This window comes from Callithrix jacchus, chromosome 22 (assembly GCF_049354715.1).
Source record: "Callithrix jacchus isolate 240 chromosome 22, calJac240_pri, whole genome shotgun sequence".
In the NCBI taxonomy this organism is placed as follows: Eukaryota; Metazoa; Chordata; class Mammalia; order Primates; family Cebidae; genus Callithrix; species Callithrix jacchus.
Window position 1 is genome coordinate 18,419,269 of NC_133523.1, and position 15,862 is coordinate 18,435,130.

Below are 15,862 nucleotides of genomic sequence, written 5' to 3' on the forward strand. Positions count from 1 at the left end.
TTACAGTGAGACAAAGTTGCCACTCATCAGTGCCCTGGAAGCGAAGGTAAGAGCCTGACCTGCTGCCTGAGAGGCTGGTCCAGGGACAGGAGGACTCAGCGGGTGGTCAGAAGCCCGAGGGAGTCCTGAGGAGTGGGAACAGGCTGTCCCTGGCAGTGGCGGCAGTTCCTACTGGACCTGACCCCAAGACTCTGTCCCTGTGCTGATTTGAGCAAACTCCACAAGCGGACAGCAGTCAAGGCTCGGGGGTCACTGCCTGCCGGCACCAAGACCCCACCCACAGGCTGGCACTTGGCCTAAGGATGCTGTCAAAGGTGCCTGTTCCGTCAGAGGGTCTCAGTCCCTGGGGCCTGCCCTTTCTTGGTTCTTTTTATGGTTCAGTCCCTTCAGGGCCTCCGAACCCAGGATAGAGCACCCAAGGGCTGCTCCTGGAAGCCTGGCAGCTCCTCTAACTCCGTGTCATCACAGTGGACTGTAAAGACATCAGAGGATGAGAGGTACAGAGAAATGGCTCCAAATGCTTCAAGACGGTCAGGAATACAGGAGTGGCAAGGAGGTGCTATGGGGAGGGAGGGCCCCCATGACCGTTCTCTGCAGAGACAGGGGGACGGACTCCCATGGCTGGGTCCTGGTACTGCCTGCCTCTCAGAGGGTGGGTGGCACACTGTCCTCGGCCGGGACAGGAGGTCTGAACAGCAACTTTCCTATTTGTCCCTGCAAACCGCATCTTGCTGGAGACTGTGTGATGCCAAGGTCTGGGCCAGCACTAGCTCAGGGACACTTCCTGGTGACCGGAAGGAAGGAATAGGTCAAGATCCCCATTCATAACTCTGAATTGTGGGAGGGGAGGTCTGGTCCTAGATAGACCCCACCTCTCCTGAAAAATCAACAAAGGCTGGAGATTTCTAGAATCCTCAGGCTCTGATCCTCCCTGGGGCTGCCCCAGGGCCTGTCTCTCCAGAGTGTTCTGTCCCAAGTTGGCTGGGAGACGGGACACATCTACCAAAATGTGTAGATTGGTAGATGTGTGGTCACACTTCTTGGAGGTCAAGAAGGTAAAGGCCGAGAACCGGTGGAAATACCAGGTAAGACTCTTCCGAAGTCAGCCAGAGCGGGACAAATTAGGCCAGTCCGTGTCTGGAGCCCAAGCCTCTAGCTGGAGGGAATGAGGAGCCTGGGTTGAAGGTGGGGGACGAAATAGAGTGAGATCCTTTTAGAAATGTGGTGACACCGGCACCACAGGTGACCTGAAATCCAGGGCTCGTAGGACTGTAAGGAAGCGAAGCAGAGGGGGAGGTTTCTGCGGAAGGAAACCTTCCTTCCCGAAGGGCTGTCGTGGATGACTGCTGCGTGGGGCAGCAAGTTTTCTGTTCAGAGGCTGCTTCCTTTTCTTGGCCTGGCCCTGGAGGTCATGCGGATGAAAGAGTTCCCTCGGGAACTTTCACCAGATCAACCTGGATGGCAGCCATACCCTGAGAAACCACATCATGTCCCAGCCACAGTATAGTGTCAAGTAAGGGCCTGCGGGGCTGGAGAGTCCCTGGGGAGATGGGGTGAACCAGAGGCATGGAGGCTTCACCAGAGCAGAGGCCGGTGTCACCCAGGAGGGGCGACAGAACCACCACAAGCTCTCCAGGGCCAAGAGACAGCTATCATAAACTGCGTGTCTGCCTGGCTCCAAGCCCTGAGCCTGGCTGTGACATGTGGGGCCAGAACCCAAGTGTCTCCCGAGGAGACAGCAGCGAACAAAATAGTGAGGAATGGTGGCAAGTGCTTTGACCCAAGGGAGGGCGGCAGGATGAGGGGCTCGGGAGACTTCCCAAGCAGTCAGTGACACCAAATGCCGGGAGGATGTGGGGCCCCAGGGACCCTCATTCCTACCCAGTAGGAATGTGACGGGACATAGCCACTCTGGAAGTCCATCTGACGGCTGCTCGGGAAAACTCAGTGACTTGTGCCACACGTCCCAGAAGAGTCTCAGAGGCTGAGCCAACTGATTTGAAAACCGATGGCCATGGAAAATCTGCATGCCACATTCACGGCTTGAATTTATCCTCCCTCACAGCTGAAGGCCACCAAGGCAACCTTCAACACGGGAATAGTAAAATCCACTTTTACCAAAACATTTCCTCAAACTCGGTAACCCTGAAGAGCTCATCAGCTCATTCAGCGCATCCTCTGGACCTGGAATCCCATTCGTTGTTGGAACGTAGCAGAGAGGACAAACCGGCATCTGTGTGAACCCAAAGCCTCTTTTCTCTTTCCTAGGCTGCTGAGCGCTTGTCATGTCTGAGTGGCGTGTTCTGCGTCTAACCCCATGAGTACTTGGGGGCAACGATATTCCCAGGTCACATTCCCATAGTCACAGGCCTGGGTGTCTCAGGTGAGGGCTGTCATTGCTTCATTAAAATTCAGTATCCAACACCTACCAAGATGGAGTGGGTACAACTCAAGCTCGCTGCTGACTTGGATATCCAAGCATGGCAGGGAGGGAGGGTCTCAGAGGTGTCACGCTGAGCTGGAGAGGGCTCAGGCACAGACTCCTGGTCTGATGGGAGCCTGACCCCTAGTCTCAGAACAAGTGATGCCCTCTTCCTGGGCTTGCCCTGAGGCCAAGGAGCCAGTCAGTATCCCAGAATGGTGCTCCCAGAAGCATTTTTGACAAGCTGCCATAGTGTCTGATGGATGTGGCTCTTGTCACGAAATGAGTATGGACCCCGCAGAAACTGTTTCTTCATAGGAAAACTGGCAGGGATCCAATGTCCCTGCCGCCTGAACCCCACTGGAGCACCGCAGACAGGGAGGGGATTCCTGAAGTGCCTGCTCCCACTGGGCCCCCGCTTTCCAGATCACTCCTGGAGGGACAGCCACTGAGTTGACTTCATGGGCTGTACACACAGGGTCTGGACCCAGTCGCCCTCTCGTACCTGGCAGGCAGCCCCTGGGTTTTACGAGGACCCTGTGTGTGGGGGTCAGTGCCCCCAGCTGGCCCTGTTGGCCAGCCTAGTTCACAGGTGCTGTCCCCAGCCTGGCATTGTGTCCTCCCTGGCCTGGCATCTGAGGGGAGGGACATCTATGGTCCTCTCCTATGTCCTCTCAGACCATGTGAGCTTAGGCATGACAGGGTCTCTTTGGACTCATTGTCAGCTGAGATGTGCATGACCTACTCAGCTCTAATGCTGTCAGGAGGGGGTGAAGAGGCAGCACCCCAAATCCCCTGGGGCTTGTGGCAGACCTCCCCAGTGACATCAGTCCTCTCAGGTGACCTCAGCCCTCCCAGGTGACATCCTTCCATGGTGACTCTGGCTCTTGCAGGAGCTGGGCTACTGCAGGAACACGAGCCACACTGCTGCCACTCTCTGCTATCTGCCTGGGAAAGACAGGTGCTGATGCTGCTGATCCAGCTGCCAGCCAGTAAGAGGCACTCCATGCAGGGCAGATGGACAGCTGCCCACAGGGACTCACACAGCCAGGCCCGAGGACGATCACCCTGGCCAGGTGATCCCAGCTTTCAGGCAAGGCGCCTTCCTTGTGTCCCCAGCTCATTTGGAGCCACTAGGATGTTGCCTGCTGTGGGTCAGCAGGGGGCTGGACAGGGACCCCCATACCCTGAGTTAGACGCCCCTCATCCCCAGCAGTAGAGAGCATCGCAACCTCCCTGCAGCCGCCTTCTGTGTCCTGGAGCCTCTGTCCTCCAACCCTGACTTTGAGCAGGCAATGCTCACCTCCGAGGGTCCTCCTGCCTCCTGGTGGCTGACTGTGCTCCCAGCCGCCCTCCCCATCCTTACACAGATAGACAAAACCCAGATGGTAATGCTTGATCACGTTTCCCAGCTTGACCCCATAAATATCCAGGAGACAGTAATGCACCCTGGGCACCTACCCCACTCACCCTGTGGCCCCCGCCTGCCACAGTCCTCCCTCTCAGCCTCCACAGCGGGCCTGTCCTCCTGGCACCGCAGTTCAGGGCACCACCAGGCAGCCCTCCAGCTGGGCTCCGGGGTATGTTGTTGCCTCTCCTCCCCTGGGCCGAGGCTGCATGCTGGAGTGGCCAAATGGGAGGGTGGGAGGCCTGGGGGACTGGCGGCCTCTGCCAGTGCCCAGCTCTGCTAGCTGACAGCTCCACATCTTGGGAGCAGGCTCTGATTTTGTTGCGGGCTCTTGGGATTCTACAGCTCAAATTGTGCCAGGCTACAGAGACTCTAAGCTCACCTGGAACACATGTTACATACATCATTCCCAAAGCTCATGGGGACTTGGTGAGGAGACAGTCCTCAGCTCTTCTCCAGTATCTTGGGGATGGCGGGGGGAGGTTCCGGCTCCTCACTGGGGGTGGGTGAGAGCTCTAGTCTCAGCAGAGGCCTGACCTGTGATGTGGGGCTCTCCATGGGATTGTAGTTGGGTTTCCTTTTTCTGGCAGAGGCTCTGGGACCCGGGCCAGGCTCTGGCTGAGCTGGGCTAAGGGAAGTGTGTCCACCAGGGGCCGATGTTGGGGGCAGGTGTGTTGCGGAGCCCCAGGCACTGCTCAGTGCCTGCTCCTCAGGGAAGGGCTGCAGAGGAGCCTGAAATAGGGACGCTGTGGGGGCAGACCAAGGGGCCCTGAGCGCCTCTGCTCCTCCCATCAGGACAAGGATGAGCTGCGTGCCCAGAATTCCACGTTTTCGCTGGCTCCTCTGGTCCTTTAAATGGGGTGATGAGGCACTGGAAGCTCCTAGCCTAGGGACCCTCCTGCTCCACATTACCTGGCTCCCCCAGCCCAGGGACCCTCCTGCTCCACACTACCTGGCTCCCCCAGCCCAGGGACCCTCCTGCTCCACACTGCCTGGCTACCCCAGCCCAGGGGTCCCATCCCCCAGGAGGACCTGGCTCACCCCCACCCAGCAGGAGGCACAGGTGGGTCCTGGCAGGGCACAGGAGCCAACAGTGCCTGAGAGGGGGCATACACCCTGCAGAGGCTGGGGCAGACTGGGCCAGGTGTCCACTTGGGAGAGCCCAGGGAAGTCTAAGGCCCTGGGGAGTCCCTCTTTCCAGGACCCACATCCCTGCTGAGTCCAGTCCTCACCATGAAAAACTGCAAGACCTCTTCTGACCCAGCCTCATGGTGGCAGCTCATCCCATGGGAGGGGTCCCTCGCACTCCAGGGGACTGAAACCACTGTGGGCCCAACTTGGGCTACTGGCTCCCAGCCTGGAAGGGCCAGGTCCTCTCACACCTACTGTCCCCACTGATCCTTTTCAGATTCAGCCTGGAGATGAAGGCAATAAGGGCGATGGTGCCCACAGCCTTCAAAGTTCACAGAAGTCCCTGCGTGCTCAAGGTTTCCTGGGGAGCTCACAGGACAGAGCTTGGCTGGCCTGAGGCCACTGTCCCCATGGCCCTCTGCTCCGGTCAGGAGGAATGCCAAGGCTGGCCAGGCCTGGCCTGTGGGGGTGGGCATGGCACAGCAAGTTCTCCCAGACCCTGAGCCCACCCTTGAAATGAATGACCGGTGAGAAAGGCAGAAATGTGGTGGGCACCTCCCTGTCCGGGCCTCCCCTGGCCACGTGGCCTCCTGTGCACAGCGGGACCCCCGGGGTAGCCACAGAAGGACCCAGTGCTGCCCAGTGGGAGGTGGCAGTGTAGGGAACCGGGTGTGCGCACAAACCCCTCCCAGGAACCCTTCCTGGCCTGATGCCCTCCCTGAACCTTGAGTGACCATGAACCTATCCCAGTCCAGCCTGCGGGAGGGAGTTCTTCCAGGGCCAGTTATCCCAGCCCTGGGACCTGTAGGACACCACGGTGCTCAGGCACATTTAGGCCTTTGTGGGGAAACTGATAAGGCATTGTTGGGAACTGCCATCCCCTGGTGGGATCCAGCACCAGGTTCCCTCCTGAGTCACCCTCTGGAGTGTTTGATAGTGGAAAGGACCCAGCCCCACCAGCCCTACTACTACTTGAGCCTTCCTTCTGCACCTCTTTTCTCCCTCTTCCTCTTCTACATTAAGTGGCTACTGGAAATTGGTCTGCCAGTCCTCCGGGCAGGTGCTGAGCACATGTATACTGGACATACTGCTCAGACAGGCAGGGGCTGGGGAAAGACCCCTCAACACCCCCTGTGCTTTTTACATCCTCTCCCCTCTGCGCCAGCTCCTTGAACCACCATCCCAACATCAACAAATGCAGGGAGAGGAGGAGGGCCCCCTTGCTCCAGAGTTCCACTCCAAGAACACCAGGGCAATAAGACTGGAGCCAGGGGAACAAGAGAATCAGTGTCTCTGACTCAGAGGATTCAGGGAGAGGACACAGACAGGAGCCCTGGCCAGAGCCAGATCCAAAGTTCACCAGCTGTTAGAAGGATCCAGTCCAGGCATGGAGTGGATGGCTCCGCAGGGCAGAGGGGGCCCTGTGCCCAGGACCGCCTTACCCACCTTGAAGACAGTGTCTCGTGTGAGGTGGCAAGGGGGCTAGGTGACAGCCAAGGCCTCTCCCACCTGGCTCTGAATCAGGGCTGCAACCCAGAACACACAGCCCTGGAATGAAGAGGTGAGGGAGGAAGCCCAGAGCCAGCCCGAATCCTAAGCAACCATCCCAGGAGCTACGTGAGATGCCCAGACAGTTCCCCCAACCCTGAAGGGTCCACACCCCCTTTGCTCTAAGATCAGCAGCCTGCAGGCGTGTCGTTAGAGTCAGACTAGAGAAGACAGAGTTAGACGTAGAAATCAGGGTCTGCCGACCAAGGTCTGTGGGGTCCAGTCCTGCAAAGACCTAATGGGCTTAGTGGAGAAGCTGACCATTCATGTCTGCTATTTTTTCAGCCAAACTTGAGCAAGGGTGCCTGGCACCCACGCCTCTGTGAGCATCCCCCTCTGTGAGCCCCTCTGTAAGGGAGACAGGCTGGCCCACCCCTGCCCACCAGCTTAGCTCCAGGGGCCCATGCAGCCAGCCCCCATCCAGGAATGCGACCCTGGTCCTCTCCCACCCTGGCCTGGCTGACTCTCTCTGAGACTGAGGCCCATCTGCATGACGGGGCTTCCAGAGAGCTCAGGGCAGCAGGCTGCTTTCCGGGGATCCTGAGGGCTCACAACGGACCCACGTGTTTTCTAAACTCCTTCCTGAAGTTGCCTCTGTTGTGTGTCAGAGGCCCGTGGTTCCCACTGCAAATTTTTGAACAGGGATGCTGGGCCCCACCCCTTCCACATCCACCCTACACAGCGCCAGGACCATCGATAGGGCCTAGCCCTGCAACCCCATCTTGGCCACAACACCAGGCCCTACTCGGCCCCTGAGAACTGAGGGGCAGGTCCAGAGATAAGTCCCTTGCATGAGGGCACTTGCATCGGACTCCCTTGGTGGATAGTGACTAACATGGCATGGAAGGAGCCAGGGCAGCTCCCAGCCAGCTGCTCTGCGGTTTCAGATGGTTCCTGGGCTTTAGGAGGTCCTTCTCAACAGGGAAGCTGGATGCCAGAGGGGTGAGCATGGTGTCCTTCCAGCCCTGGCCAGCCAGCAGCATACCCTATGGCCTCTGATTTGACTGGTGGGACAGAGCTCCCAACCAGGGCACAAGTCCCAGGTCCAGAGGGGCCCAGCCTGAACCCCAGCCCTGGTTGGTAGGGGAAGACAACAGCGGTGCCATGGACCTTCAGTCACAGCACGCATCACCACGCAGGGGACAAGGCACAGCTCACCCAGTTGTGCATTTCAGGCCAGAGAACCCTGGCAAGAACTTGTGGCAGGACCATGAGGTGCTGAGCCTATATGGGAGCCTCTTGGACTCTATGAAGGACGGGGACAAGCTGTGCATGGCTCTGCGACTCTATGGCCCCAAGTGGCAGGAGAACCCCTGCCCCTTCCAGTGTACCACCGGCGACACCGCTCAGTAGAACAAGTTCAGGAACATGAAGAGCTTTCTCTCCTGCAAGCTGGTGCCCACGCATGGGCAGGCGCTGGTGCATGGTGCAACAAGCACTTGGACTGGGTAGATGCGTGTCTGGTGACGTTCCCGGCCATCTTTGTGTCCCACCTACCCGAGAAGTGGGCCATGGGCTGCCTCCAGGAGGACTTCATCTTCACGCACAGGAAGGGCCTGATCTGTGGGATCAGCCACGCAGCCGGCTGCCCAGTGCTGGAGCAGTGCCACGTCCTCCAGCACTTCCTGACAGGCCCCTGCAGCACCAACAGAAGACCTGGAAACAAGAGGAACACCTTCTGTATGGCACCGCATCTCTTGAGGAAAGAAAATAAGAAAACTGCCTCCCATCCAAGCAGAGCAGGCCAGCGAGAAGGTGGGCATCACTCTGCGGGAGTGGATGTGAGTACTGGAAGTGGACACGAGATACGTGGCGTGGTCATGGGAGGCGGGTGGTGAGAGAAGGGTGACATGGTGGGTGCCAGCTTCTTTCTGACCCTGAGCACTCCACCACCATCACCCTCGACCTGCAGGAGTGGAGAGCATGATTGACAGCTTCAGATGCTTTCTCAAGAAGGTGGATGACAGCGCTGCTGCTCAGCCACAGGGCATGGAGTTTACGGCAAGCAGGGGATGGGCTTTAAGGAGCATCAGCAGGAAGCCAGCCCTCCCGCGGCCTCAGCCAGGCTTCGGGGTGGGCCCAGCAGGTGAGCCTGCACCAACCCATCACCCTCACCGGGGGTGCCTGCGATGCCATCGGCAAGCTCTTCCCAGATTGGCCCAGGAAGGAGCTAGAACCCTGTTACAGCAGGACCTTTTACTGCTGTCCAGGTGGCACCGCATTAAATTCCCAGACATGCTGAATGTTCACAGAGGAGCTCTTACCAAAATCATGGGGAGCAGCGAAGAGGGAAGACGGAGTGCAGTGGCTGACAGCATTCCGGAGCGCGGGACACGAGTTCTTTGGCCACTTTGGCTGAGATTCACCGTCTCCATCCAATTCGAGGGAGAGACTTGAGATCATAGATGAAGCACTTTTAACCAGAGCAAAAAAAAATTTTTTTTTTCCAAAAATCGACGCAGAATTTGGTAGCAGCTCTTTATAAAGATGGGAGTGTTGAGTGACTGGACGTTGGGTTGGGGACTTTTTCTGGTTCAAGGATAATTTCTACAGCAGCATAAAAACTGCTCTCAAAGAGCCATTGCCAACTATTTGTGGTGGTACAGGATAGTTTTTTGTTCAACTGAGGCCAGGTGAATAGAGAATCATGTGGGAAAGAAACAGCGAATATGGCGTTGCAGTAGAAACAGCCCACGTGTTATGACTTCGTAGGCATCTATACTCAGGAAGCTCCTTCCTTCCTTCTCTCCTTCCTGCTGTCTGCGCCTCCTCCCAGCTTCGGGCATCCCCACAGCCTGGGCCTGTGCTGGGAGAGATATAAAGGACACCACTGGCTGTAGGCCGGGGGACTGGCATGGTCAGGGGAGCGGACCAGTTCTGGGAGCACTGGGTCCAACTGACCAGGCCCCTGCTGACCTGCACCCTATGGACTGGGCCTCTGCCATGACCCAGCCCTCACTGAATGAGCCCTGATGACCAGGCCCCCAGTGACCAGTCCCCACAACGAGGCCCCACTGACCAACTATCACTGGCCATGCCTTACTGAATGGGGCCCTCCTGACTAGGCCCCTCCTGACCAGGTTGTCACTGACCAGGCCCACTGGCAGCTGCCCCATCCCCCAGCCAAACCAGGCTCCCATTGACTGGGTCCATGATCAGTCAGCCAGTGGTCAGGGCTGCACTGACCAGGTCCCTGCTGACCAGTAACCTACTAACCCAGCCCCTGAAGACCAGGTTCGCACTGACCGGGCAAAGACCCCACTGACTAGGTCTTTGTGACAAGGCCCTCACTGTCCCAACTCCACTAACTAGGCCTCATGAACCAGACTTTCACTGGCAACGTCTTTGCTGGTCATGCCTCCACTGCCCAGTTCTCCAGCGATCAAGTCCGTGTGGGCCACGCCCTCCTGACTGAACAGGCCCCCAGTGGACTAGGCCCTAGTGACCAGGCCTGCCACTGAGCAGGTGCTCTGACAAGGTCCTCATGGAAAAGGCTCCTACTGTCAGGCCCCCATTGACTACGCCTCGGTGACTACGTCTCAGCTGACCAGGCCCTGACAATTAGGTTTAATGGACAAAACCCTTGTTGACCAGGTCCTCACCGGCCAGGTCCCCATACATGGGACCCTGACTTAACAGGACCCCACTGACCAAACCTCCACAGACTAGGCCGCATGAACCAAGACCCACTGACCAGGTCCTCACTCACTGCGCTCCAGCTGATGAGATTCTCACTGACCAGGTCCTTAACGACCACACTAGGTCATAATATTGACTAGGACTCACTACCCAGCACCCTAATGACCAGGTCCCAAGTAACCAGACCCCCACTGACTGTCCTAACTGACAAGCCCCCACTGCCAAGTCCAGGTCCCCGCCAACCAGGTCTCCATAGATGAGGCCCCAACTTACCAAGAACTCACTGACCAGAGAGAGACCTCCACTGACTGTGCCCAACTGACAAGGGGCCTACTGACCGGGTCCCCACCAACAAGGCTCCAACTGACCATGTTTTTACTGAGCACACTTTACTGAACAGGCCCCAGAGCCCAGTACCCAGTGACTAGAACCTCACTGACTAGGTCCCGCTGTCAGACCTCAAGTGACCAGGCCTCACTGTCCAGGACACACTCATGAGGCTTCCACTGCCAGGCCCCCACTGAATGGGCCCAGCTGACAAGGTCCCAACTGACCAGTCCTTAACTGACGAGGTTCCGTCTGCCCAAGTCCTTAACTGACGAGGTTCCGTCGGCCCAAGTCCTTAACTGACGAGGTTCCGTCTGTCCAAGTCCTTAACTGACGAGGTTCCGTCTGTCCAAGTCCTTAACTGACGAGGTTCCAACTGCCCAAGTCCTTAACTGACGAGGTTCCATCTGCCCAAGTCCTTAACTGACGAGGTTCCAACTGACTAGTCCTTCATTGATGTGGTCCCAGCTGACCAGGTCCTTGACTGATGACGTTCTGACTGGTCAGGTCTTTAGTAACCAGACCTGGTTACTAATGATTAGGGCCCATTAACCAGGTCCCCAATGCCCCCGAAATTCACTGAACAGTCCCCACTAGCCAGAACCCCAGTGATCAGGCCCCACTGACCAGGCCTCAATTGATGAGGCCTCAACTTACCAGGACCCCAGACCACTGCTGACTAGACCCCACTAGCCAGGACCCCCAGTGAGGCCACCTCTCCTAGGCCCCCGTTGACTGGCCCATATGACAAAACCCCCAGTGACTGGGCTCTAACTGACCAGCTTCTGGCTATGTCTTTGCCTACCAGGCCTCCAATAACCAGGACCCACTGACTAGACCTCCAGTGACCAGGCCTCACTGTCCAGGACCCACGGATGAGGCTTCCACTGCCAGGGCCCCACTGACTGGGCCCAGCTGACAAGGCCCCCTCTGTTGGGGTCTCCACTGACCGGGCCTCAAATGACAAGGTTCTGACTGAACTAGACCTTTACTGACCAGGCCCCCACTGCCTGGGCCCCAACTAATGAGGTCCCTACTGACAAGACCACAGTTGACTGTGTCCCCAGCAGCCACGTTTCACTGACTAGGCCCCACTGACAAGTTCCTCACTCACCAGGTTCCCATTGACCAGGCCCCAACTGATGAGGCCCCGATTTACCAGGACCCCACTGACCAGACCTCCACTAAGTAGGCCTCACTAGCCAGGTCAGATCCCACTGATGGGCCCCCCAATTCCAGACCCCACTACCAAGCCCCCCAATGGCCAAGTCCCCCCACTGAATCCTGAGGTTCTCACCGACCAGGTCCTTAATGACCAGACCTTTACTGGCTAGGCCCCAGTACCCAGGGCCCCAATAACCAGGTCATACTCACCAGGCCCCCACTGACCAGATTTCAGCCCATGCTGACCAGGACACACTGATGTAGCCCCAAGTGGCCAGGACCTCTGACCAGTCTCCTCTGACCACGACCCCTCAGACCAGGTCCTCACTGACAGGTGCCTGTTCATCAGGCTTCCTCTGACTGCATCTCCAAGGATTGCGTCCCCATTGACCAGGCCCCCACTGACAGGTGCTATTGACCAGGCTGCTGCTGATCAGGTCAGCACTGACCAGATCCCCACTCACAAGGACCTATTTATCAGGCCCTGTTGACCAGGTCCCACATGACTCCACTGAATAGGTTCCACTGATGTGGCCCCAATAACCCAGCTATATTAGTGTGTTCTTGCACTGCCATTAAAAAAAAAACACCTGAGACTGGGGCCAGGCACAGTGGCTCATGCCTGTAATCCCAGCACTTTGGGAGGCTGAGGTGGATGGATCACGAGGTCAAGAGATTGAGACCATCCTGGTCAACATGGTGAAACCCCGTCTCTACTAAAAATACAAAAAATTAGCTGGGCATGGTGGCGCATGCCTGTAATCCCAGCTACTCACGAGGCTGAGGGGAGAGAATTGCCTGAACCCAGGAGGCGGAGGTTGCGGTGAGCCGAGATCACGCCATTGCACTCCAGCCTGGGTAACAAGAGCGAAACTCCGTCTCAAAAAAAAAAGAGATCGAGACCATCCTGGTCAACATGGTGAAACCCCATCTCTACTAAAAATACCAAAAAATTAGCTGGGCATGGTGGTGTGCACCTATAGTCCCAGCTACTCAGGAGGCTGAGGCAGGAGAATTGCTTGAACCCAGGAGGCGGAGGTTGCGGTGAGCTGAGATTGTGCCATTGCACTCCAGACTGGGTAACAAGAGCGAAACTCCGTCTAAAATTAATTAATTAATTTATTTATTTATTTTTAAAAATGGCAGTAATAGTAAAAAAAAAAAAACGTGTAATTTGTAGTTGCTGTATAATGAAGTAAATTTTGCTGTGTTGTGCGCTGTTTAATATAAAACCTAATCCCCAGCTCTGCTTAAAATTAACTAACTCCTTGTAAAGCCTACCTTATCTATTCCTCCCACATTCTCAGCAAAGTTCCCAGGCATTTCAAAACTCCTGTTTTTCGTGCTGACCAGCTGCAATGTCACAGGGCAAGATAACACCCAAAAAATGTACAATGTGTTTATCAAAATGCTATTTTTCAAATGTAACATACATCACAAGACATGCTGCAAATTAATTAACTGTTCTTTGTTCTAACTTCCATACACCTGTTAGCTGTGACGTCATCCTAAATGTATAAAAGTACCCCATTTTCTTTCTCCGGGGCTTAAACTTCGGATACTAATCTTCTGAGATGGTGGCCACCTTTAGAAAAGCCTCCTAAGGGCCAGGCGCAGTGGCTCACGCCTGTAATCCCAGCACTTTGGGAGGCCGAGGCAGGCGGATCACGAGGTCAAGAGATCAATACCATCCTGGTCAACATGGTGAAACCCCATCTCTACTAAAAATACAAAAAATTAGCTGGGCATGGTGGCGCGTGCCTGTAATCCCAGCTACTCAGGAGGCTGAGGCAGGAGAATTGCCTGAACCCAGGAGGCGGAGGTTGCGGTGAGCCGAGATCGTGCCATTGCACTCCAGCCTGGGTAACAAGAGCGAAACTCCATCTCAAAATAAATAAATAAAATAAAATAAATAAAAGCCTCCTGTTTTACCTATTGGTCTCTCTGATCTCCTAAATATTCTGTAACAGTGTAAACTTTATCACAAGAGCAGCACTAAGGGGATGGTGCTAAACCATTCACGATAAACAGCCCCAATTACTTTCCACCAGGCCCTATCTCCAACATTGGGGATTGCAATTCAACATGAGATTTGGGCGGGGACACAGATTCAAAACATATTGTTCCACCCCTGGCCTCTCCCAAATCTCATGTTCTCCTCATATTTCAGAATATAATCATGCCTTCTCAACAGTCCCTCGAAGACTTAACTCATTTCAACATTAACTTGAAAGTCCACAGTACAAAGTCTCATCTGAGACAAGGCTCATCTTCATTCATTTTTATTTTACAGGCTCAGAGGCAGAAGAGACAAGGCTGGTCCCTTCTACCTCTAACCTCTAAAATAAAAAACTAGTTTGTTATTTCCAAGATACAATGCGGGTATAGGTATTGAATCAATATTCCTATTCCAAAAGGGTGAAATTAGCCAAAAGAAAGGGGCTACAAGCTTCACACAAGTCCAAAACCCAGCAGAGCAGTCATTAAATCTTAAAGCTCCAAAATAACTTCTTTTGAATTAATATCCCACATCAAGGGCATGCTGGTATAAGGGGTGGGCTCCCAAAGCCTTGGGCAGCACCACACTTGTGGCTTTCCAGGGTTCGGCTCCTGCAGATGCTCCCAAGGGCTGGCCTTGAGGACTTGTGGCTTTTCCAGGCTGAGGGTGCAAGCTGCCAGTGGATCTACCATTCTGAGGTCAGAAGAAGAGTGGGCCTCTTTTCATAGCTCCACTAGACAGTGCCCCAGAGGGACTTGGTGTGGGAGCTCCAACCCCACATTTCCCCTCCACACTGCTCTAGTAGAGGTTCTCCAAGAGAGCTCCACTCCTGCAGCAGGCTTCTGCATGGACATCCAGGCTTTTCCAGGAATCTTCCTAAATCTAGGTGAAGGTTTCCAAGTTTCAACTCTTGTACTCTGCACTGCGATAGTAGTGCAGGTCTACTGAACCATCGAAGACCAGGTACATGCCTCCGCCCAGTGTGCTCAGCTCATCCACCAGTGTGGAGCTGGTATCCCATTCTTCATCAGAGTCATCATCACTGCCCTGGCTGGTCTGGCTGAGGTTATGACTACAGGCTTCCCACCCCCACCCAGCTCTAAAAAGCTTGCATGGGCGGCTAGAAGGCCCCTGGTGGTGGCATCTGTGGTAGCTGCAGGGCATCAGGAGGCAGCTTTGAGGAGGTGGGTGCCATGGTGAGGAGGGCCTTGAAGCCTCTGGGTGACACATTGGACTAGCAGGCTGTGGCACCAGGGCTGCTGTCACTCACCAGACCCAGCCTAGGGGCAATGGAGTGAGGCCTTGTCTCTAAGAAGAAGCATTTGGATGTCAGAAAATATTTGTACACTATACATCTCATAATGTGCTAATATCACAAATATATTAAAAAAAAAATAACTCAGGCCGGGCACAGTGGCTCATGCTTGTAATCCCAGCACTTTGGGAGGCTGAAGCAGGTGGATCACAAGGTCTGAAGATTGAGACCATCCTGGCCAACATGGTGAAACACTGTGTCTACTTAAAATACAAAAAAGTTAGCTGGGCATGGTGGCGCATGCCTGTAATCCCAGCTACTTGGGAGATTGAGGCACGAGAGTTGCTTGAACCTGGGAGGTGAAGGTTGCAGTGAGCCGAGATCGTGTCCCTGCACTCCAGCCTGACGGATCGAGCAAGACTCCATCTCAAAAATAAATAAATAACTCATACAATCCAATAGCAAGAAAACAAGTAACTATTAAATATCGGCAAATGACTTGATATAGACATTTCTCTAAAGACTTGCATATGACCGACAAATGCATGAACAAATATTCAAGTTCAATAATCATCAGGGAAGTGCAAATTAAAACCAAAATGAGATGCCACCTCACATCTGTTAGAATAGCTATTTCAAAAAGTTTGAAATGCACTGAGTCTGCATCTTTAACATCTTTGTTTCATTACTTCTTCCGATGTAAGGATTTGGTTTGTTAGTCTTCAGTGTGTCTTTCTTTTTAGCCAGGCATGGTGATGCAGGCCTGTAATCCCACCTACTCAGGAGGCTAAGGCAGGAGAATTGCTTGAATCCAGGAGGCAGAGGTTGTGGTGAGCTGAGATCGCACCATTGCATTGCAGCCTAAGCAACAAGAGCGAGACTCCGTCTCAAAAAAAAAAAGTATAGGCCAATGCTGGAACACAAAGTTGAATCAGGTCAGATTTGTTGATGTGGGCCCTCTAAGCTGAG

General features: G+C 54.9%; 1 long non-coding RNA gene across 1 annotated transcript; it reads right to left on the reverse strand.

The window, feature by feature from the left end:
* Positions 1–562: 562 nt before the first annotated feature.
* On the reverse strand, positions 563–10,670 carry LOC103790696 (uncharacterized). Its single transcript, XR_001909548.5, has 3 exons — positions 10,422–10,670; positions 8,774–9,315; positions 563–8,165 (listed from the first exon to the last, which is right to left on the reverse strand). It is a non-coding gene; the product is annotated as an uncharacterized LOC103790696 (long non-coding RNA).
* Positions 10,671–15,862: the final 5,192 nt, after the last annotated feature.